Raw genomic sequence first — 21,915 nt, forward strand, 5'->3', positions numbered from 1 at the left:
ACTGTAACATTTCTGAAGTTAAAATTGAATATGAAATATTTTTACTGACTTTTAAGATCCTCCACATTGTCAAATTTGTTATTTAGTTCTTGAGCGTTCATTTTATACAATGTTAACTCATACTTCTTTTCCTTTAGATGATTCTTTTTACAACTCCCTGTTAATTCATGCAGTTGCATTTGGGGCAGACTAGCAGATTGTGACTGCATTCTACTGCATGATTCTGATTCCAGAATAGCTGATAATCTACAGAGGAGAAAAGGATAGCCAGACACCTTGAAGACACAGGAGAAAGCCCCAGTGCTCAGAAACATCTCCCCACAATTCTACCAATTAGAGATTCATTAGGGTTAATGAGCTCCTCTTTTAAAATGCAAATACCCTGTGGGAGTGTTTGCTTATTAGTCATTCACAGAGTGAAGTAGTGGAAAGAACAGTGGAATGGCCTCTCCATTAACTCCTTTTCATTCCTCAGTCACACACTCATTACCCAAGGAGGCCTGGCACGGTGGCAACAGAATGGCTTCGGAACTGACAGAACTCAACCCAATGCCTTTGCCAAATCCATGACCTTGGGCACATTACTGAATTTCTCAGAGCCTCAATTTCCTCATCTGAAAAATGGGAATCATGACATATAATAAGGCTATTATGGTGGCATTAGTGGTAAAGAATCCATCTGCCAATTCAGGAGATGCAAGACACGCAGGTTTCGATCCCTGGGTGGGGAAGGTCTCCTGGAGGAGGGCATGGTAATCCACTCCAGTATTACTGCCTGGAGAATTTCATAGACAAGAGAGCCTGGCGGGCTACAGTCCATGGGGCTACAAAGAGTCAGACACAACTGAGTGACTGCATGTGCACACACAGATTAAATGAGAAAACATGCTAAACACTAACGGCAGAGAGGAAGAAGGGAGAGGAGTTTGGGCAAAGATAAACATTGTGAATAGCTGTGGCCGTGATCTTTAGCACCGCATAGGTCAAAGAAACGCTCTCCTGTAAATTCATTTAGTGCCCCAAGCAGTGTGGTGAGGTCCGCTTTGTAATATCCATTTAAGGATGGCAGATCTGGTGCTGGAATCCAAGTCTGCTGACAGTGCCAAGTCATCACGTAACACCATGCAGCTTCTCATTACTCCTCAAGACAAGTTATCCAACTCGGTTTCATACACATTATATTTAAGTCTCCTCCAGTTCCGTTCTGTTTTCTTTTCCACTTTTGAGAATATTGTCCACATGCTCCTGTTTTCCACTATAATGAAGAAAAGAAGGACAGAGAGAAAGCAGAAGTTCTAATTGCCAAAGATGTGCCTTGCCCAGGAGTCTGCTGATGTCAGGCCAGGATTCTTGACAACAACAGTTACCCCACAAGACAGGAATAAGAACACTGGAGCCATGGAGAGAGGACTGCAGTCAGCAAACACAGAGAGAGAAAGGTTCAAGCCAGTGAGGAATTAAAGAAAAGCAAATTAAAATGGTACCAAGAATATATTAAATGAGCATCCCAAGATCATTACACCCAAATTAGCTAACGATGCTTACAACTAACACACTGGCATCATTCTGATAGATGAAGTTAACACTGTTGATTCAACTGTATGTGAGAGGGGGATAGTTCAAAGATAATTCTACGCACACATGAAGAACTCCTGAAAAGAATTATAAACGACTGTTAAAATATGGAGAAAAATTAAAATTAAGGATTCAGTAGAACACGCAATGCATTTTATAAGATATTAGTGTGAATCTCAGTGGTAAAGAATCCGCCTGCTAATGCAGGAGACTCGGGTATGAATCCTGGGTTAGGAAGAGCCCCCAGAAGAAGGCTCCAGTATTCTTGTCTGGCAAATTCCATGGACGGAGGAGCCAGGCGGGCTACAGTCCATGGGGTCACAAAGAGTCAGACACAACTGAACAATGGAGCATGCATACACACACACAGTGTGAATCTTAATTTTAATACTTTTATATACAAATTTTAGGCAATGTAGCAGATTTTAATTTATGACTGCTATTAAAATCATACAGCTGAAATTTCGCTTACTGCACTGCAAGCTGAGGGTCACACTGGACACTTAAGGACATTCATTCAAGGAAGTAAGAATACCCAAAACTCCAACAGAAGTCAGACTCAGTGATCAATTCTCCTGGTCTGCTCTGAATTAATTCATCCTGCAATTCCAGATTTCTTTAGTTCTGAGTCATGTTACGATATAGCTATGGTTAAAAATTTTTCTGGAAGATTTCAAGCAATCCAAAACATCAATTAAGTATTTAACACTACGTTAAACACATAAGCCCAGGCATTTTTTTAGACTAGAAGACTAGAAACTCAAAAGGCCAAAGTAATTTTGTACTTGTACATTTGTAGAATATTATATCATGTTGTACAAATATGCCTTCAAAGGTGGGTTTTTTTTTTTTTTTTGGATAGTTTTCCTAAATCTGAATTTAAATCTGAATTTTCCTAAATTTACACCCTGTAAGAGTATGTTGGGCGCTCATCATTCCTGACCCTGGATCCCAAAATGCTGCTAAAAGAACCCGCTACACAAAGGTTAGCTCTGAGCAGGCCGCTGACAACACATCTACGGGCCCTGTTGCAAACAAACAGGACTGATACAAGAAGGATTTTCAATGTGTAGGGCTTGAAACATAAATCTATAAACAGAAAAAAAAAAAAAAAAAAACAACCAGGCTCACTCTACCAGTTAATCTGGTCTCCTGAAACAAAGACTCAAATGTGCTGTCTGCTGTAGAAGGAAAACGATGGCACTGATCCATCACCAATAATGCAACCAAGGCAGAGGCCACTGGTACCAAGGCACTCACACTCAAGAGTAACTGATCTCCTTCCAACCAACAGAATAAACTTGGAGAGTTACTGGCTGGGGCCAGAAGTTCTGCTCAGTCAGTTTTCCACACAGAAATAAGGGATACCATGAGATCAAACGTGTTTTTCCATCTACAGCATCCATTGGTCCAATCAGGGATATTAGGTAGGTAAGCTGCCAGTGTCTTGAAACTGAGTTCTGGTAGGGACCAAAGAGTTGTAGTGTAAGAAGTAAAGTTGCTCAGTTGTGTCCGACTCTTTGCAATCCGATGGACTGTAGCCTACCAGACTCCTCCATTCATGGAATTTTCCAGGCAAGATTACTAGAGTGGGTTGCCATTTCCTTCTCCAGGAGATCTTCCCGACCCAGGGATCTAACCCAGGTCTCCCTGTAAGTAGTATAAGAGAACACGGCAAAGAAAATTTCCAGCAGAAACAATAAAATCAGGACATGAAACATACTACAATCAGCTTCATGTTGTTTCATTCACTCAACAAATATTTGCTGAATACCTATTATGTTAGATAGCATCCCTGACTCAGTGGACATGAATCTGAGCAAACTCCAGCAGAGAGTGGAGGACAGAGGAGCCTGGCAGACTACAGTCTGTGGCAAAGAGTCGGACATGACTTAGTGACTGAACACAACAACAATCTATTATGTGCCACATATTATGCTGGGTACCATGTGAACTACAGCAATACCATCCCTGCCCTCAGAGCATTTACAGCCTCAGTTCAGTCGCTCAGTCATGTCCGACTCTGCGACCCCATGAACCGCAGCAGGCCAGGCCTCCCTGTCCATCACCAACTCCCGGAGCTTACTCAAACTCATGTCCATTGAGTCGGTGATGCCATCCAACCACCTCATCCTCTGTCGTCCCCTTCTCCTGCCTTCAATCAATTTGCATCCTAAAGGGGATTTTTCAGTCAACTAAATGTAATCACAAAAACTGGTTGTAGAAATTAGCCCCAAACTGAAAATTATGGGAGTATAAAATCAATTAAGGAATAGAAATTTCATTCAAAGCACACTGTGGGAAAAGTGGCTAGTCATAACAAGAACAAGCTTCATATTAGGGCTTTCTTTCCCCCTCAGCACCTTTCACTAAAAATAAAGTATATATTTTGTCAGCATCATTACTTTCAGTGGAAAAGAGTATTTCTGAAAATATACCAACTTTATTTGAAGAAAAGTTGATATTAAAAATGAATCACTTGCAAACCACAGATCACAACTAGAAGCAAAGCCACATGTGACGAATGTGATGAGGTGGTGTGACGTTATTCCCAGATGAAAAATGGGAGTTTGATTTCAAAATGCAAAAGACGCTGGCCTGCTTTATTGAAGATGTCACACTTCTCATATGATTATACAATATGAGCATGTGACACTGCTGTCCTGAGGATCACCGCATGTCATATTTAAAATGTGCATATAAGGGGCTCCCCTGGTGGCTTAGTGGTAAAGTATTGGCCTGCCACTGCAGGAGATACGGGTTTGATCCCCGGTCAGGGAAGATCCCCTCCAGGAGCAACTAAGTCCGTGTGCCCCAACTACTTAGCCTGTGCTCCAGAGTCCAAGAACTGCAACTACGGAAGCCTGTGTGCCTAGAGCCCAAGCTCTACAACAGGAAAAGCCACCGCAATGAGAAACCCACAGCTAGAGAGCAGCCCCCGCTCACCACAACTAGAGAAAAGCTTGCACAGCAATGAAGATTCAGCACGGCCAAGAAATTAAAAATAATTTTAATGCTCATATAAAGAGGGAGGGGACATGTATACACATGGCTGATTCATCCTAACGTATGCCAGAAACCAATACCATATTGTAAAGCAATTATCCTTCATTAAAAATAAATACATTAAGAAAAAATGCTCATATAAGACAAGTGGTTTGGTCCCTTTAGGGACTCAGGTAAAACTCAACACCACAAGGTCTGAGAGAGAAAGTCCTAACCTGTACACCCATCTACTAACTAGAAGCAGGTAAAGAGCCACAGTGAATCACCAATTAGCCTCCCGAGGAAGGAGGAGCCCGACTGGGAGGCGATCAAAGTTTAGGCTTGTAAACTCGGGCCTGGCCATCCTCTTATACTTATGGAACTTCTAGTTGGGCTATAATATACAGACAGGATGGAAAAGAAAGTGTATCATGGGCTAGCCTGGGACAAATGTGCCCTAAGGGAGAGCAGGGGCTAAGAGCAGCAGAGAGCAGGACGTTCCAATGCATCGACATCTCCTACATGCCCCGGTGAGGCACTGCATCTCACATCAGAGTGTGTGACAATCACCAGCAGTACAAATTCCCGAGTCTCATGGGAGATTCGGACTTGCTCAGTTCAGTGAACAGCCAAATAATCTAAATTTTTAGCTAGCCTTTTAGGAGACTCTAATAGAGCTGACTCACAAACCCCCTCTGAGATACACTGACGCTGAGATAACCTTCCATGGCTGACAGAATATCATCTGCCTAATTTGGGGAGTGACTGTCCCCTCCTTCATTTCTCCTTCCCTGCCACATTGTTTAAATGTTTAGAGTACGGACACGGCTCTGTGCATAGCTCTACGTCACAGCCCAAAACATTCCCCAAAGAACTGAAAGCAGGGAGGGTCTCGAAGAAATATTTGCACATCCATGTTCATAGCAGCATGATTCACAAGTCAAAAAGCTGAAGAAACCCAATTATTCATCAACAGATGAATGGATAAACAAAGTATGGTACATACATATAAGGGAGTATTATTCAGCCTTTCAAGGAAGAAAATTCTGACATATGCTATGACATGGATAAATCCTGAAGACACTGTGCCAAGTAAAATGCCAGTCATGAAAACACACATACTGTATGATTGCTTTTATATGCAATGCCTAGAATAGTCAAATTCATAGAGATAGAAAGTAGAATGGTGGCTGCCAGGGGCTGGAGGAAGGAGGAAACAGAAAGTTGTTTAATTGGCAGGTAGAGAGTTTGAGTTTTGCAATGTAAGAGTTCTAGAGACTGATTTACAACTTTGTGAATGTACTTAACTGAACTGTATGTTTAAAACTGGTTAGGATGGTAAAACTTACAGGTACTTTACTACAATTAAATATAAAAATTTAAGATGTGCTACTGTCTATTTAGAACAATAACATGGTAGAAGTTAAAGGTAAGTCTACTGCTGATCAATACTGTACTTTACGACTTATTTTAGCTTTGTCCTAGTAAGTGTTTCCCTGGTGGCTCAGATGGTAAAGAATCCACCTGTAATACAGGAGACCCAGATTTGATCCCTGGTTGGGAAGATCCCCTGGAGGAGGGCATGGCAACCCACTCCAGTATTCTTGCCTAGAGAATCCCCATGGACAAAGGAGCTTGGCAGGCTAGAGTCCACGGGGTCGCAAAGAGTCAGACACGACTGAGCGACTAAGCATAGCACAATAATGTTTACATACAAATGCTATAATTAGTATTTATTCTTTGTTCATGTTGTTATATATATAAAGAAAAAAAGAAAAAATCAAGTGAAGCAAAATACATGTTTTCTTTCTACTATAGGATTGGTTATGACTTAATTAAAGGGCCAAGCTATAAGAAATAGTTTGCCCAATCAGAGAAGAAAAAGAAATAAAAGAAATCCAGATGAGAAAAGAAGTAAACTCTTACTGTTTGCAGCCAACATTGATACTATACGTAGAAAACCATAAAGACACTATCAGAAAGTTGCTAGAGCTAATCAGTGAATTTAGCAAAATTGCAGGATACAAAATCAATACACAGAAATCACTTGCACTCCTATACATTAACAATGAAATATCAGAAAGAGAAATTAAGGAATCAATCCCATTCACCATTGCAACAAAAAGAATAAAATACCTAGGAATAAATCTACCTAAGGAAACAAAAGAGCTGTACACAGAAAATTATGACATTGATGAAAGAAATCAAAGATGACATAAACAGATGGAGAGATAGTCCATGGTCTTGGGTTGGAAGAATCAATGTTGTGAAAATGACAATACTACCAAATGTAATCTAGATTCAGTGTGACCCCTACCAAATTACCAATGGCATTTTTCACAGAATTAGAACAAAAAAAACCCCTCACAATTCATGTGGAAACACAAAAGATCCCAAACAGCCAAAGCAATCCTGAGGAAGAAGAATTAAACTGGAGGAATCAATCTTTCTGACTTCAGACTACACTGCAAAGCTGCAGTCATCAGACAGTCTGGTACGTGATAAAAACAGAAGTATAGCCCAATGGAACAAGATAGAAAGCCCAGAGATATACCCATGCACCTACCAGCACCTTATATTTGACAAAGGAGGCAAGAATATACAATGGTATACTATAGTCTCTTCAGTAAGTGCTACTGAGAAAAGTGGACAGCAATGTGTAAAAGAAAGAAATTAGAACATTTCCAAACTCCCCACACAAAGATAAACTCAAAATGGATTAAAGATCTAAATGTAAGACCTGAAACTATAAAACTGTGAGGAAAGCACAGCCAGAACACTCTATGACAATAAATCACAGCAAGGTCCTCTACGACCCACTTACTACAGTAATGGAAATAAAAACAAAAATAAACAAGTGGGACCTAATTAAACTTAAAAAACTTCTGCACAGCAAAGGAAACTATAAATAAGGTGAAAAGACAACCCTCAGAATGCAAGAAAATAATAGCAAATGAAACAACTGGCAAAGAATTAATTTCAAACATATATAAGCAACTCATACAAATCAACACCAGAAAAGCAAACAATCCAGTCAAAAGGTGGGCAAAAGACCTAAACAGACATTTCTCCAAAGAAGACATACAGGTGTAATAAACACATGAAAAGATATTCAACATCACTCATTATTAGAGAAATGCAAATCAAAACTACAATGAGATATCACCTCACACCACTCAGAATGGCCATCAACAAAAATCTACAAACAATAAATGCTGGAGAGGGTGTTGATAAAAGGGAACTCTTTTGCATTGTTGGTGGGAATGTAAATTGATACAGCCACTATGGAAGACAGTATGAAGATTCCTTAAAAAGCTAGGAGTAAAACCACCATATCCCAGCAATCCCACTCCTAGGGATATATGTTGAGGAAACCAAAATTGAAAAAGACACATGTACCCCAATGTTCATTGCAGAACTATTTACAATAGCTAGGACATGGAAGCAACTGAGATGTCCATCAACAGATGAACAGATAAAGAAGCTGTGGTACACGCACACAATGGAATAATACTCAGCCATAAAAAGGAATGTATTTGAATCAGTACTAATGAGGTGGATGAACCCAGAGCCTATTATACAGGGTAAGGTGAGTCAGAAAGAGTCATATACTAACGTATACATATGGAATGTGGAAAGACAGTACTGATGAACCTATTTGCAGGGCAGCAATGGAGACACAGAGGACAGACTTATGGACGTGGGGGGAGGAAGGAGGGAGGGATACATGGAGAGAGTAACATGGAAACATGCATTATCATATGTAAAACTGAGAGCCAATGGGAATTTGCCGTATAACTCAGGGAACTAACCAGGCTCAGTAACATCATAGAGGGGGCGATGGGGAGAGAGGTTAGAGGGAGGAGACATAAGAATATGATTGATTCACGTTGATGTTTGGCAGAAGCCAACACAATAGTGCAAAGTCACTATCCTTCCATTAAAAATAAACAAATTGAACTAAAGAATAAAACAGATAACCAACCAGGGCCTAGCGTAAGCACCGCTGCTCAGTACTCTTGCTCAGTGTTATACGGCAGCCTGGATGGGTGAGGAGTTTGGAGAACGGACATGCGTGTATGTATGATTGAGTCCCTTTACTTTCCACCTGAAACTGTCACAAAATTGTTAACTAGCCATACTATAATACAAAATAAGAAGTTTAATAAAAAAAAAAGAAATAGTTTGCCCAACTGCACAGTTACAATGCACTGCATTAATTAATAACAACATCAGAACACATTTTGGCCACGCGGTACTAGTAATGTTGTTATAATAATGTTTCTGTACATTATTATATGTATTATATGTATTATATGTATTACATGTATTATATGTATTATATGTGGTGTACATCCACATATTTGTTTGTACATACATTACCAGGTAACAAGGTAACAACACAGTGTTAATAATACTGAATATCAACATGCTATACTTTAAAAACATCTCAATTTCTGGTCATAAAAACTGAAATTTTCTAATAACTTGAACCAATAAATCTACAATATAAAGTACTAGATAAATAAAGCACAATTATAGATCATGTAAAATTTCAGAGCTAATATTTCTATCTTTTAATTATCTAGTGCAAAACACCTAAACTTCCTCTTAGGAAGAGATCATTTTCAAGCCCCCTAAGCCTTAATGTCACTAGGATGGGGAGAGCAGGTGGCTGACAATGAAATCCAGGTTTGCTGGAAGAGATCAATATCAATAAATTAACTGTAAAGTCCCCGAGTGGCTTGAATTTCTTCCCCACAGAAATGCCCCCACATATGAGAGGTTAAGGGAAGAAAAAGAAGAGAATAAGAGGGTAAGAGCCAGTGGACAAATCAGACTTGGGGAGCCCACTACTGGTAGGCCCTCAGCTAACAACGAGGGGACACTGACCTCTGGAGCTCCAAAACAGACTGAGAGCGCAAAAATCAGAAAGGAGAAAGGGCAGAAACGCATTAAGGAAGAAGCCCCTGATTAGAAGGATAAGTCACAGGGCTGAAGTATGAGAATTTACTTTACCACAAGGTGAAAAGTGATGATAGAAGGAGGACCACCCTTGGCCTGCAGCATTCCTCAACCTAGACCTCCACCAGCTGACTTGTACTCCCTGCTCACGTCTCACCCCTCCAGACCCAGGAGAACCCATGCCCCCATCACATGCGCCCATTCATGCCCGTCCTCCAAAGTGCGCTCCACATTCACACTTAGTGATTTGCACTCACTCATTTAATAGCTTTTCTTCCCACTAGTCTGTCAGCTCCACCAGGACAAGGGTGTGTTTCTTCACCACAGTATTTCCAGCACCTCCTACAGTAGATGGCACCCAGTATACACCGGGTAGACCGTGATGAAATTACTGTTTGATATATGACAGCAAAAGTGACCCTGTCAAGCAATTCCTGCAGCTCAACTCCAGAAAAACAAAAGACCCAATAAAAGAGTGGGCCAAAGAACTAAACTGACATTTCTCCAAAGAAGACATACAGATGGCTAACAAACACATGAAAAGATGCTCAACATCACTCATCATCAGAGAAATGCAAATCAAAATCTCAACGAGGTTCCATTACATGCCAGTCAGAATGGCTGCTATCCAAAAGTCTACAAGCAATAAATGCTGGAGAGGGTGTGGAGAAAAGGGAACCCTCTTACACTGTTGGTGGGAATACAAACTAGTACAGCCGCTATGGAGAACAGTGTGGAGATTCCTTAAAAAATTGGAAATAGAACTGCCATATGACCCAGCAATCCTGCTGCTGGGCATACACAGCAAGGAAGCCAGAGTTGAAAGAGACACGTGCACCCCAATGTTCATTGCAGCACTGTTTATAATAGCCACAACATGGAAGCAACCTAGATGCCCATCAGCAAATGAATGGATAAGGAAGCTGTGGTACATATACACAATGGAATATTACTCAGCCATTAAAAGGAATACATTTGAATCAGTTCTGATGAGGTGAATGAAACTGGAGCCCATTATACAGTGAAGTAAGCCAGAAAGAACAACACCAATACAGTATACTAAAGCATATATATGGAATTTAGGAAGATGGTAACGATAACCCTGTATGCGAGACAGCAAGAGAGACACAGATGTATTGAACAGTCTTTTGGACTCTGTGGGAGAGGGCGAGGGCAGGATGATATGGGAGAATGGCATTGAAACATGTAAATTATCATATGTGAAATGAATCGCCAGTCCAGGTTCGATGCATGATACAGGATGCTCGGGGCTGATGCACTGGGATGACCGAGAGGGATGGGATGGGGAGGGAGTTGGGAGGGGGGTTCAGGATGGGAACACATGTACACCCATGGCGGATTCAAGTCAATGTATGGCAAAACCAATACAATGTTGTAAAGTGAAATAAATCAATAATTTACATAAAATTAAAAAAAAAAAGTGGCCTTGTCATGAGGAGGGTCACATACAGTTTCAGAAATACAAGTTCCTGATGAAAGGATGGGATAAATAAAGAAAGCTAAAGAGGAGGCACTATGATTGGTAAAAGGAAATACGTTTATTAAGGGCACTTAGAAGTGAGTGGAGGGCAGAGTCTGGACAAAAAGGCTTTGGGAGAGATCAATAATCACAGCTCTGTCATCAAGTCCAGACAGGATTTCAGCAATAAGGAAGGTCAGGGTAGACCAGCTGTAAGATACTTAGAAACACTTCCCAGAAGATCGTTAAGGGTAGATGAAAAATGCCAAAGAGGCAACAGTGACTCTGAAATCAGAGAAGAGATCTTACTGGGTTCTCTGTAGTTACACCGAGTTTGAGGTAACTGCATGAAACAGAAGACACGGCTAAGATTCCAGAGGAATCGTGACAAAGTATTTTTATTTATTTTATTGAATTTAATGCTGCATTTTTAAGTTTACAACTAACATGAATTTGGCAAATTTTAAATGCCTTTTTTAAAAAACATAAAAACATTAGAAATATGTACTAACATTTGTGATTTTTAAAAAAATTCCTCTCTTGTCACTTTAAGTTATGAAAATGGTATAATGCTTATGTACTTAAAATTCCTAATTTATTACCACTGAATTCCACAGTATTGCTCCGCCTCATGAATTTGATATTTTTGAAATTAGAATTTGTTGCTTAAATCCCTATTATATACTTCATGACACAGCAATTTCAAATAAATTCAGTAGTCTCCTAGGGGCTGGCTCAGTGAAATTAGAATTCATCTAGACATGTGCCTAACTACAACATGTTAAAAAAAAAAAAAAAAGAATTCCAATCTTCAGTAACATTTTTCCTAAGGCTTAAAGGCTGAGGATAGAAAAGATGCACATATTAAGCAACTAGTTCTGTTATGGTAAGTTTTCTAAGAATCGTTGCTTCATTCAAATCAACCTGTCTCAATCAAATTTATCCCTCTTCACTTATCACTTTACCCACCTCCAGACCTAATGAAGCAAACCTTCCTCCAGCGGCTATCAGATTCCCTCTCTTCACCCTGAAAGAAAGCACATCAAGCTACTGAGGGCAAGGCCCCTGCAACCGAGCCCAGAGGCAACAGACAGAGCGCCTCCATCTAAGGAAAGAACAGGTGGCTCTCCCCACGCAGCTTCCTAAGGGAAAAATGCTAAATGCTGACTTCTCTGTACGGTGCTGACTGACCTGTAGACCATGCATCTACCAACTCATCTCCTTGCAAAAGCAGGTGGGAAGAAGAGCATAAAGAATATTTTGCTGTTGTTGTTAAGACTGAGTCTAAGATGACAGCAAATAGTGTGCTTAAGAAGTTGTTTCTCAGACTAGGAGACAGTATGTAGGAGTGGGATAAAGAGCTGGGGCCCTTAGATTTAGGCCATGAGTTCTCAAAACCATAAACAGATTCACTCATGTTCAAATATCAGTAGAAGAGAAAAACACTGTGGCTCAGTTGGTAAAGAATCTATCTGCAATGCAGGAAACCCCAGTTTGATTCCTGGGTCAGGGAGATGGCAAGCCACTCTAGTATTCTTGCCTGGAGAATCCCATGGACAGAAGAGCCTGGCAGGCTACAGTCCACAGGGTTGCAAAGAGTCAGACACGACTGAAGTGTCTTAGCATGCACACACTCACATTCATTAGCTACTGACTCCCTGATAATTTGTCATAGCAGGTGCAACGGACTAAGACACATTCTAAAATCAAAATAAACACATTATTTGGGGCTTAGCCATCACTTCTGGTTATCCAAATATCTGTTTCCTTACAAGATGGGTGAGCTTGTCTTTTTATTCCCAAATTTCCATGGGCAGATTTTTTCAGTCAGTCATCTAGCTAACTAGCTATCTGGGTCTTTCTTCCTTTTTCTCTCTCTTCCGAAGTAACTGAGTCCCAGAAAGGTAAGCAGTGGCAAGAAGACAGAGGAAACGAGGAAAGGAGGATGTGGGGGAGGCTGTGGGGGAGGTGTGGCAGCACGGCCTCGTTCAGGCTGCTGAAGACAGGCCTAGATCATCTCGCTGTGACATAGCGCACTAAGAGAACGGGGAGGACGATTTGCAGGGGCTCCCACGGGCCAAAACTAGGACATTTCAAGCAGCAAAATAGAAGACACTAACAGATTATAATCCATTAAAATATCCATAAATAATAAAAATCATTTAAAAAATCCATAAAAAGAATGAATACATAGAGAGAGGAGCAAGCTTTGCTTTGCAGTGGAATGCCAACTGATGAATGGAGGAGTGAAGGAATTAGAAAAATTGCCATTTGGCAACTACTATCATCATAATTCAGCCAAAAAACACAGATAGATGCTAACGCTATCAGTTTGGGTGGTTGATGAGGAAAAGCATATTACATGATCTCAAAATGCGTGCTGTGCTTAGTCGTGTCCGACTCTTTGCAACTTCATGGACTGTAGCCCGCCAGGCTCCTCTGTCCATGGAGGTTCTCCAAGAAAGCATACTGGAGTGAGTTGCCATGACCTCCTCCAGGGGATCTTCCCAACCCAGGGATCAAACCCAGTCTCCGGCATCGCAGGTGGATTCTTTACCAACTGAGCCACTGGGCCCCAAATACTGACTTTAAAAGGAGAATGAGCAGTTTATGGCAGAGAAATCTGGTAGAAAAAGCCTTAATAAATGATGATTATGGCCTTAGGGCTTCCCTGGTAGCTCAGTGGTAAAAAAAAGTCGACCTGCCAATGCAGGAGATGTGGGTTCCCTGGAGGAAGAAAAACTCCAGTATTCTTGCCTGGGAAATCCCATGGACAGAGGAGCCTGGCAGGCTACAGTCCATGTGGTCACCAAGAGCTTGACACAACTGAGTGACTGACAACAAAAATGTAACAAAGAAGAACTGTGTTCTACCCAGTATGATACAGTAAGAACACATCACTTCTGTGATGGTCCTGAGAAAAATGCATAATCCAAATCTAATTTTGAGGACATGTCACACAAACCCAAGTGTTAGTCACCCATTCATGTCTGACACTTTCAGACCCCATGGACTGTAGCCCACCAGGCTCCTCTGTCCATGGAATTCTTCAGGCAAGAATACTGGAGAAGGTTCATATGCCCTCCTCCAAAGGAATCTTCCTGACCTAGGGATCAAACTCAGGTCTTCTGCATGGCAGGCGAATTCTTTACTGCCTAAGCCACCAGGGAAGCCCTATCACACAAACTCAAACTGAGGGATATTTTACAAAATAATTGACTTGTAATCTTCAAAAGTGTCTAGCTATTGAAAGTCAAGGAAAGACCAAGGAACTATTCCAGACTGAAGGGAATTAAAGAGACAAGACAACTAAATGTAACATGCGATACTGAACTGGATCCTTTTGTTATATAAAGTGCATCATTTGAACAAAACAGAAATGAACCATCTATGGCTTTGATGGTTAATTTCCTGATTTTGATCACTGATGTAGGATATATCCTTGCACACTCAAGTATTTGGAAGTAATGATACATAATATTGCTAATTTACTATCAAGAGGTAAAACAAAGAGATCTCTCTATTTTTGCAAACTTCCTGTAAATTCAAAATTATTTCAAAATAAACAGAAAATAAAAGAGAGAGGAATAGTTGGGAAGGTTAGAATACAGAGATATGATTTAAATATAAAGACAGAGACAGTAGTAGAGATTTCAATGATCCCTTTAACTCATCAAGCAAAAGAGAACTAACTAATCCTTTATCCTTTTCACCATTTTTACTCACAAGTGAGTGAATGCAGTATACGCAGTTACCCAGGAATGTTTTATGTAGTAACAAAAACTCTTAACACAGTTTAAATAAACAAGGAATCTTTCTAAGAAGAAGGAGCAGGAACAAATTTAAAAATGCACTCAGAGAATACAATAATGTGTCACCAGGCTTATCTCATTTATTTTGTTATACAGAACTTTCCCTCAAAAGATTTTAAGCAAATATGATTTTCCTACTTTTTAATAAAGCTGTGACAGTTTCAAAAATGGAGAGGCAAACTTTTTCACAACAGCTTTAAGAAGAAGGAATAATTTTGCTTATTTAACAGGTGACAAAAATAACGAAAAAGGTATTTCGAAGTTCTGAGCAGCACGAAATGCCTAAGTGGTAGGACCAGTATTCAAACTAAACTCTGGGTTCAAGACCCACAACCCTACTCCAGACCCATATTCCTACTCAAGACCCATGCCCCTTTACATAAAATTATAAAAAGAAAGAGTTAATTCTGAATTCTCTCCATGAACAATATCCACCTTTAGAATGACGTACTCTCACAGGCAAATAAGATCCATTTATCATCTTAAATTTCTTCTTTATTTCGCCCCCTTTTGTAAATGTATTGAAAGAGAACAGGGTACAATGTCTGTTTTTGGCTTCATTTTGCTTAACCAGAAGAACTGACCGCTTTATGAAGTGAAGTTGCTCAGTCGTATCCAACTCTTTGCAACCCCATGGACTGTAGCCTACCAGGCTCCTCGGTCCATGGGATTTTCCAGGCAAGAGTACTAGAGTGGGTTGCCATTTCCTTCTCCAGGGGATCTTCCTGACCCAGGGATCGAACCCAGGTCTCCTGCATTGTAAACAGATGCTTTTACCGTCTGAGCCACCACACTATGCAAAACAGAGTGAGTACCACAGGGCGCCTACCTGTTGAAGCCGTTTTGTTACTGGTTTTTAAGCAGATGTTTGGTGTGATTGTTTCCGGTCCTAATGTCTCCTTTCTATTTTCTCCTTCAGGACTGAGAACCAGTTTTACATCTTTCTAATGAAAGCACATCACCTTACTTCTACAATTTACAAGAGTTCATCTTTCAGACTAAGATCTGGTAGTTAAGACGTGAAAGCAACCTTTGAGACTGTCTTGGCTACTGCCCTCCATCTCTGCCTTCAATTCCATTTTATAAGTGAGACCAGGCACATGATGTCCTTATCATCCACTGCATTCTCACCTCCCAGCTCCAAAGCTTAAAAACAACCACAGAAACACCCCCAACAGAAGTGTGCCTTTTTAAAAAGATCATTTCTTTTTACAAAAGGTCGGGATTCTTACTTCTTCATGCTCCAATTCTACTGTCATAGAGGGAGGGTGAATTTTTTTTGACAAAGGAAATACGTCTTTCAATAACACCAGCCTTGGCTTACAGGCCACTTAGAGCACATTATAACTATCTGTAACTGACCTGACCTACTTTCATCTTATAAATAAGACAAGATACTACAACCAGCTTCTCTCTTACAAGGGTGAAATGAGACTCTAAGACAGTCTCTTCATACATATCAGCAAAACTCCCATCTCAAAAGAGGACAGTTCATTTCTAGCTTAGGCTTTGCCCATGAGTCTGTGTCCACACAAGAGATTATATGCCAGATATTCTGCTACTGTTGCTGATACAGGCATAGAAGGACAATAATGTGGATTAACTGGGATTAATGTGTTATTTTATGGCTTTATTTATTACACTGTGGCTCAAGTTTCAACTATTCTTAAGAGTAAACAAAAACCCTACAGTTTAAACTAATAAAAAAGAAAATAAAACAAATAAAAAGGTTTAAAAATTCAAAGTAAATATTCAACTGAGAAATTTTTATTTTCATTGTATGTGCAATAGCTTCTATATACATGACCTAGACATACTCTCTTACCTCTGAGGAGGAAGTGATACATAAGATCCAGTATTCAGGGGATCTTCCTGACCCAGGGATCAAACCCTGGTCTCCTGCATTGCAAGCAGATTCTTTACTACCTGAGCTACAACGGAAGCCCAGACATACTGTCTTACCTCTGAGAAAGAAGTGATATAAAAGACAGCCTGGAACATAAATATGGGTATCACACATGGACACGTGTTAAAGATTTCAGATAGCTAAATGGTATAAGGAGACAGAGGATCATGAGAATCACCCAGAAGAACAGAAAGGTATTGAGAAAAATGCATAGGACAAATACATGAGAAAGGTACACAGGAAAAAAATCTGAAAACAAAACTGAAATTTTTCCTTTTTCCCTTGTTTATGTCCTAGTTTATTTTCCATTAGTGTTAAAAAAGATTTCTTCCCTTCTTCCCAAACTACTGTATATCTAAAAAGAAAGAGAGAAGCAAAACAGAGAACAGATAAGGGGAAATTTTAAAAATGAAAGAATGGAAATAAATAAATTCAGAGTAACACAAATGGTAAATGATGTGGTATTCATCATACAAGTAAGTGCCTAAATGAGAGATTTTCATGTTTAAAATCTTTTTCATTAATTTTATGTTTAACCTTGCAATCTGCTTCTTCATTAAAAAATGTAAGCTTGAGATAATGGTTTGAATTTGACAAAGACAATACCTCAATGCATGAAAAAAAAATGGAGTTTTCCAAATGACCAGAGTTCTACAATTCTATTTTAAAAATCGTTTTCCAGGTTACTGTTTCTATTTCTTTATTCCAGGTATCAACTTCTCCTTTTCTGAATTTAGAAATCAAATGGCCCCAATCCCAAAAGCATTTATGGTCTTAAACACAAACAAAAACTGTTAGTGTTAATAAGAGCTCAGTAAGGAGGAGAAGACAAAATGAATATATAAACTGAATAACTTTCAAATAACTAGCTATAAAATAAAATGGAAAGAAATTATTCAATACAGAAGGTCACAAGATATAAAATATTTGAAAGTAACTTAAAAAAAGAGGTCCTGTAAGAATAAACCTATAAACTTTACTGAGTGACATTTAATAAAAATACTTAAATAAAGAAATAAAGAATCATTCCTAGGTAGGACTATATACACATAAATGTGTCAGTTCTTCCCAGATAAGTGTATAGAAATAACAATGAGGTAATTCCATGAAATATCTACTGAATTCAGCAATGTATTTTAAAGTTCTACCAGTAAGCATTAAAGAAGAAAAATCAGATAATTTCTGGGAAAAAAAAAAAGAAGGGGAGGAGGATTTCTGCCCTATACACTCTTAAATTGTTAAAATCTAAATTAATTAAAACAACGTTGAAGTGTAAAGACCAATCAATGACAAAGAAAACTCAGAAACAGATCACAGGATATAAAAGAACTTAGCTCAGGTCAACAAAATTTTATTGAATACCTATGTGTCAATACTGTGTTAGTACGAAAGGAAACCAGTAAAATTTTTCTTGAAAGCTATTTGGCAATATGTATCAAGAACATTTAAAGAGTTTACATTCTTTTAGGCAGCAAATGCACTTGCAGAATTTATTCTAAGGAACGGTCTGAAATCATGTTATTTATACAAAAATATTAATTATAGACTTATTTCTAATAGTGAAAATCCAGCCAAAATAACAGAATTAATAAAGAATTCTGACATATTCATACAATGAAATAATATATAACTCCAAACATTATTTAAAAACTTATTAATATATATTCATACAACAGAAAATTTCATAACAAGGATAATGAACCATAACTGCATATAATATGGATGAATTCACAAATATATAATTTTTAGTGAAGGAGCAAGACACAAAATGTATACGCCATATGATTCACTGACACACATTTCATACATACGAAACAATCTGTGCTGTTAGATGTCAGGATAATTTGTGGGAGTTGGGTGAAGTGACTGAAAGGAGTTAGTTGCGAGCAGGGAGATTCTAGGATTTTATCATTTCTATTTCTTGATGTGGATGCTAACAACATTTCATGAAAAGTCACTGAACTCATCATTTGTATATGTTTCTATAAGTTATTCATCAATAAGAAACTCTTCAAAATTAATGGCATGAGAAAAAATTTATTGAAGTAGAAAAATCAGGGTACAATACTGTATATAAAATAGAGTCTCAGTTTTGGGAATAAAAGAATAGCAAAGAGCAAGTGCTAGCAGGAAAACAGGTTGGTGTAAGTTGGGGGGCTGGGGAGGATTTGAGGAGTTAGTAAAAGACAGGAAAAGATGTCGCCCTATGGTATCTTATAAAAGTCATTTGTTAGGAAAGTTTGGTGTGAAGATATGGTGGTGGGCAGGGTGTATGTGGAGTAAAGGGGAGTGGTCTCAAGATAGGAAAAGCGTAAACCTGTTTAACCCCTGATGGAAAAAGAGTCAGTAGAGGGAAACGTACAGAAAACATACAGAAAACGAGCAGTAAAGTCCCTAAGAAGGCTGCTAAGTGCACACGAAAGAAGCAAGCCCAGAAAAGCAGTGGGAAGGTTTTGATGACTAATATGTACACAAAGCTCTTCTTTTTCATAGACTTTTGCAAATTACTGTGTCAAGAAGGTGGTCAATTTCCCTCTCCACGTTTACCCATTTGTAGTCTTTCATGAGGCCTTCAGATTAATGCTATCTGGATCAGTCAACTGTAAGAGTTTCAGCCAGGGGACAACCTATCTCTCACTTCAAAATACTTCAGGCCAAAATAAAGAGTGACTGGGTCAAGTGAGGTCCAGGTCAAGAATAATAATAGCCGGTCTGGTTGCAAAGAGCGTTTCTATCACAGACTGGCTGTGTGACCAGAGGCAAGTGATTTAATCTCACCAGCCCTGAGTGGCCTGGTATGAAACATGAAGAGGATAATAACAGATTGATAAGAGGCTTACACGAGCTCATCCACATAAAATGCTGAGCACAACATGTGACACAGAGGAAACCCTCAGTAACTATAAACCGCTAACATCACCATTTTTTAAGTCTAGGGGTGGAGTTTCTAAGACGTCTTCAGATCTCAAAACGGCAAAACAAAAACAGAACGTAATAGGTAATGAAGCAGTCTCTCCTGATTCACAGTAAACAACCTCAGCAAAGAATATGCTTGCTCTCAACTTTTCTATTTTGAAAAATATTAAATATACAGAAATTCTGAAAGAACAGTACAATGAACATCTTTGATTATTCACCTTCATCTGTTTTCACCAGTTGCTAAATTTGGCCATGTTTACTATCTCCCGCTCCCCGGCTTCCCTGGCGGCCCAGTCGGTAAAGAATCTGCCTGCCAGTGCAGGGGATGTGGGTCAGGAAGAGCCCCTGGAGAAGGAGATGGCAACCCACTCCAGGATTCGCGCCTGGGGAATTCCATGGACAGAGAAGCCTGGAGCGCTACAAGTCCATGGGGTCGCAAACTCAGCAACTAAACCACCACTACCACCATCTCTTGCTCATGCACAAAAACTCACAATCAGCATTAGAGAATCCAAGACTCCAACTGGCTGACTCACTGTGTGGAAGGACATACTTGCCACGTGTACAAAGAAAATCACCTTTTTTCAGAGAAGATGATGTCAAAACCTAATGCCGTGATACTAAAGCTGCAATAATTACAAAGAACAATGGAGGCTAACACTGACAGTGGATGAAAAGGTATTTTTTTGCAATGGCCCTTAGGGAAAGACAAAGGGTTTCAGAACTCTGTTCTTAGGCCATTAGTAAGGAGACAGCAAAGGCTTTCATTTAGAGGCAAAGAAGCCTGACACAGCTGGGTCAGAGTTAGACCTGTTACTTAATGAAGTTACTGCAAAGGGCTTAGAGAAGTTTTCCCCTTCGGTATACTGAATGACACTTAAGTGAAGGTTCTCCACTCCCTTTTTAAAGCATCCAATAATCATGCATATCTGGCAGTGGATCCAAAAATCGAAAGGACACTAAACACTTCATCTCAAATAATTACACACCTAAGAGTGTGTGCAGCAGATTTTAGGTTAATTCACACAAGTCTTTTTTTCCAGGTTAAGAAGCCAATACTGGAAATTTCATATATTCGCATATATGTGTTCAAGAGGGAAATGACACACAGATAAGGATATTCACTCCAGTACTGTTTACACAAGTGGAAGTCTGGGAATAACCTAAATGTCAACATGTCAACAGGTAGAGGATCAGTACATAAAGTATAGCATGGCCATGTAATGGAATATTACACAACTGTCAAAAGAATTATTAAGAAGATACGTACCAAATGGAAACTTTCCAAAGACATGACTGTTAAGTAAAAAAATGTATGGTGCAAAACACTGAGTAAACTACCTTCTATGTAAAAGCAGGGAGAAAGGTTAAGAAAAGGTATATTTACATTTACTTATATAGACAAAAGGAAATTCTGAAGGAATATACAAGAAATTAATAGCATACAGTTGTTTAATTTGGGGGGAGCATGAGCTGTGCAGATGGGAGACAGATGTTGGAGAAGACTTTTCAGTGTATCCCTTTTTATGTATGTTTGAACCATCTGTATCTATTATCTAGTCAGAGAAATATAAATAAGGATCTCTGAGAAAGAAAATTAAGGAATTGAATATTTAGACAGAGAACCAGAAATTGAAAGTGATTCTTGCTATGTCTTCTATCTGCAATGATGCAACGTTAAGCTGCCACCATTTCCATAAAAGCACAGTTTCTAGTGTTTGCATGGTAGCCATTATTAAGATCTTAAAAACTGATCATTTTGGGCATGTTATTTTCATTTCATGTTAGGGAACACAATAATATCCAAAAGATTTTTTGAAAGAAACTCTTTAATTTTCTGATAATTATAGATTCATTAATTATGTATTATATAGTAGCAGAAATAGCACTGAAAATTCCTGTGTAACTTTCACCTGTCTTCCCCTGTGGTTTCCAATCCTAAACCCTGGCAAGCACTAATCTGTCTTCCATCTCTGTAACTTTGTCATTTAAGGATATTACCTACATGGAATCATACAGTATGCAATCTTTCAACATTAGCTTTTAAAAGTATTTTGCAGCTTTAATCCCCATATTTCATTCTCCCATATGTTTTTTTCTTTTTTTAAGTCAGGGATACTGAGGGATAATTTACATGCTGTAATATTCATCCTTTTTAGTATGAGGTTCTATTAAATGTTTTATTGTTTTATTGTGGTATAAGTAATGTACTATAAACTCACATTTTCAAGTGTCAGATCTCATGAGTTCTGACATAAGTATACATTTGCTAA

General features: G+C 39.0%; 1 protein-coding gene and 1 long non-coding RNA gene across 5 annotated transcripts in view; one reads left to right on the forward strand and one right to left on the reverse strand.

The window, feature by feature from the left end:
• LOC139036194 (uncharacterized) overlaps positions 1 to 12,234 on the forward strand; it is a 192,251-nt gene extending 180,017 nt beyond the window's left edge. Inside the window, exon 3 of the long non-coding RNA XR_011488908.1 lies at positions 11,981 to 12,234. This is a non-coding gene — a long non-coding RNA (uncharacterized lncRNA). The remainder of the gene's footprint in view (positions 1 to 11,980) is intronic.
• Positions 1 to 21,915, reverse strand: part of UMAD1 (UBAP1-MVB12-associated (UMA) domain containing 1) — a 251,639-nt gene that overhangs the window by 80,451 nt on the left and 149,273 nt on the right. The gene's annotated exons all lie outside the window — the stretch shown is intronic.

This window comes from Odocoileus virginianus, chromosome 1, assembly GCF_023699985.2.
Source record: "Odocoileus virginianus isolate 20LAN1187 ecotype Illinois chromosome 1, Ovbor_1.2, whole genome shotgun sequence".
In the NCBI taxonomy this organism is placed as follows: Eukaryota; Metazoa; Chordata; class Mammalia; order Artiodactyla; family Cervidae; genus Odocoileus; species Odocoileus virginianus.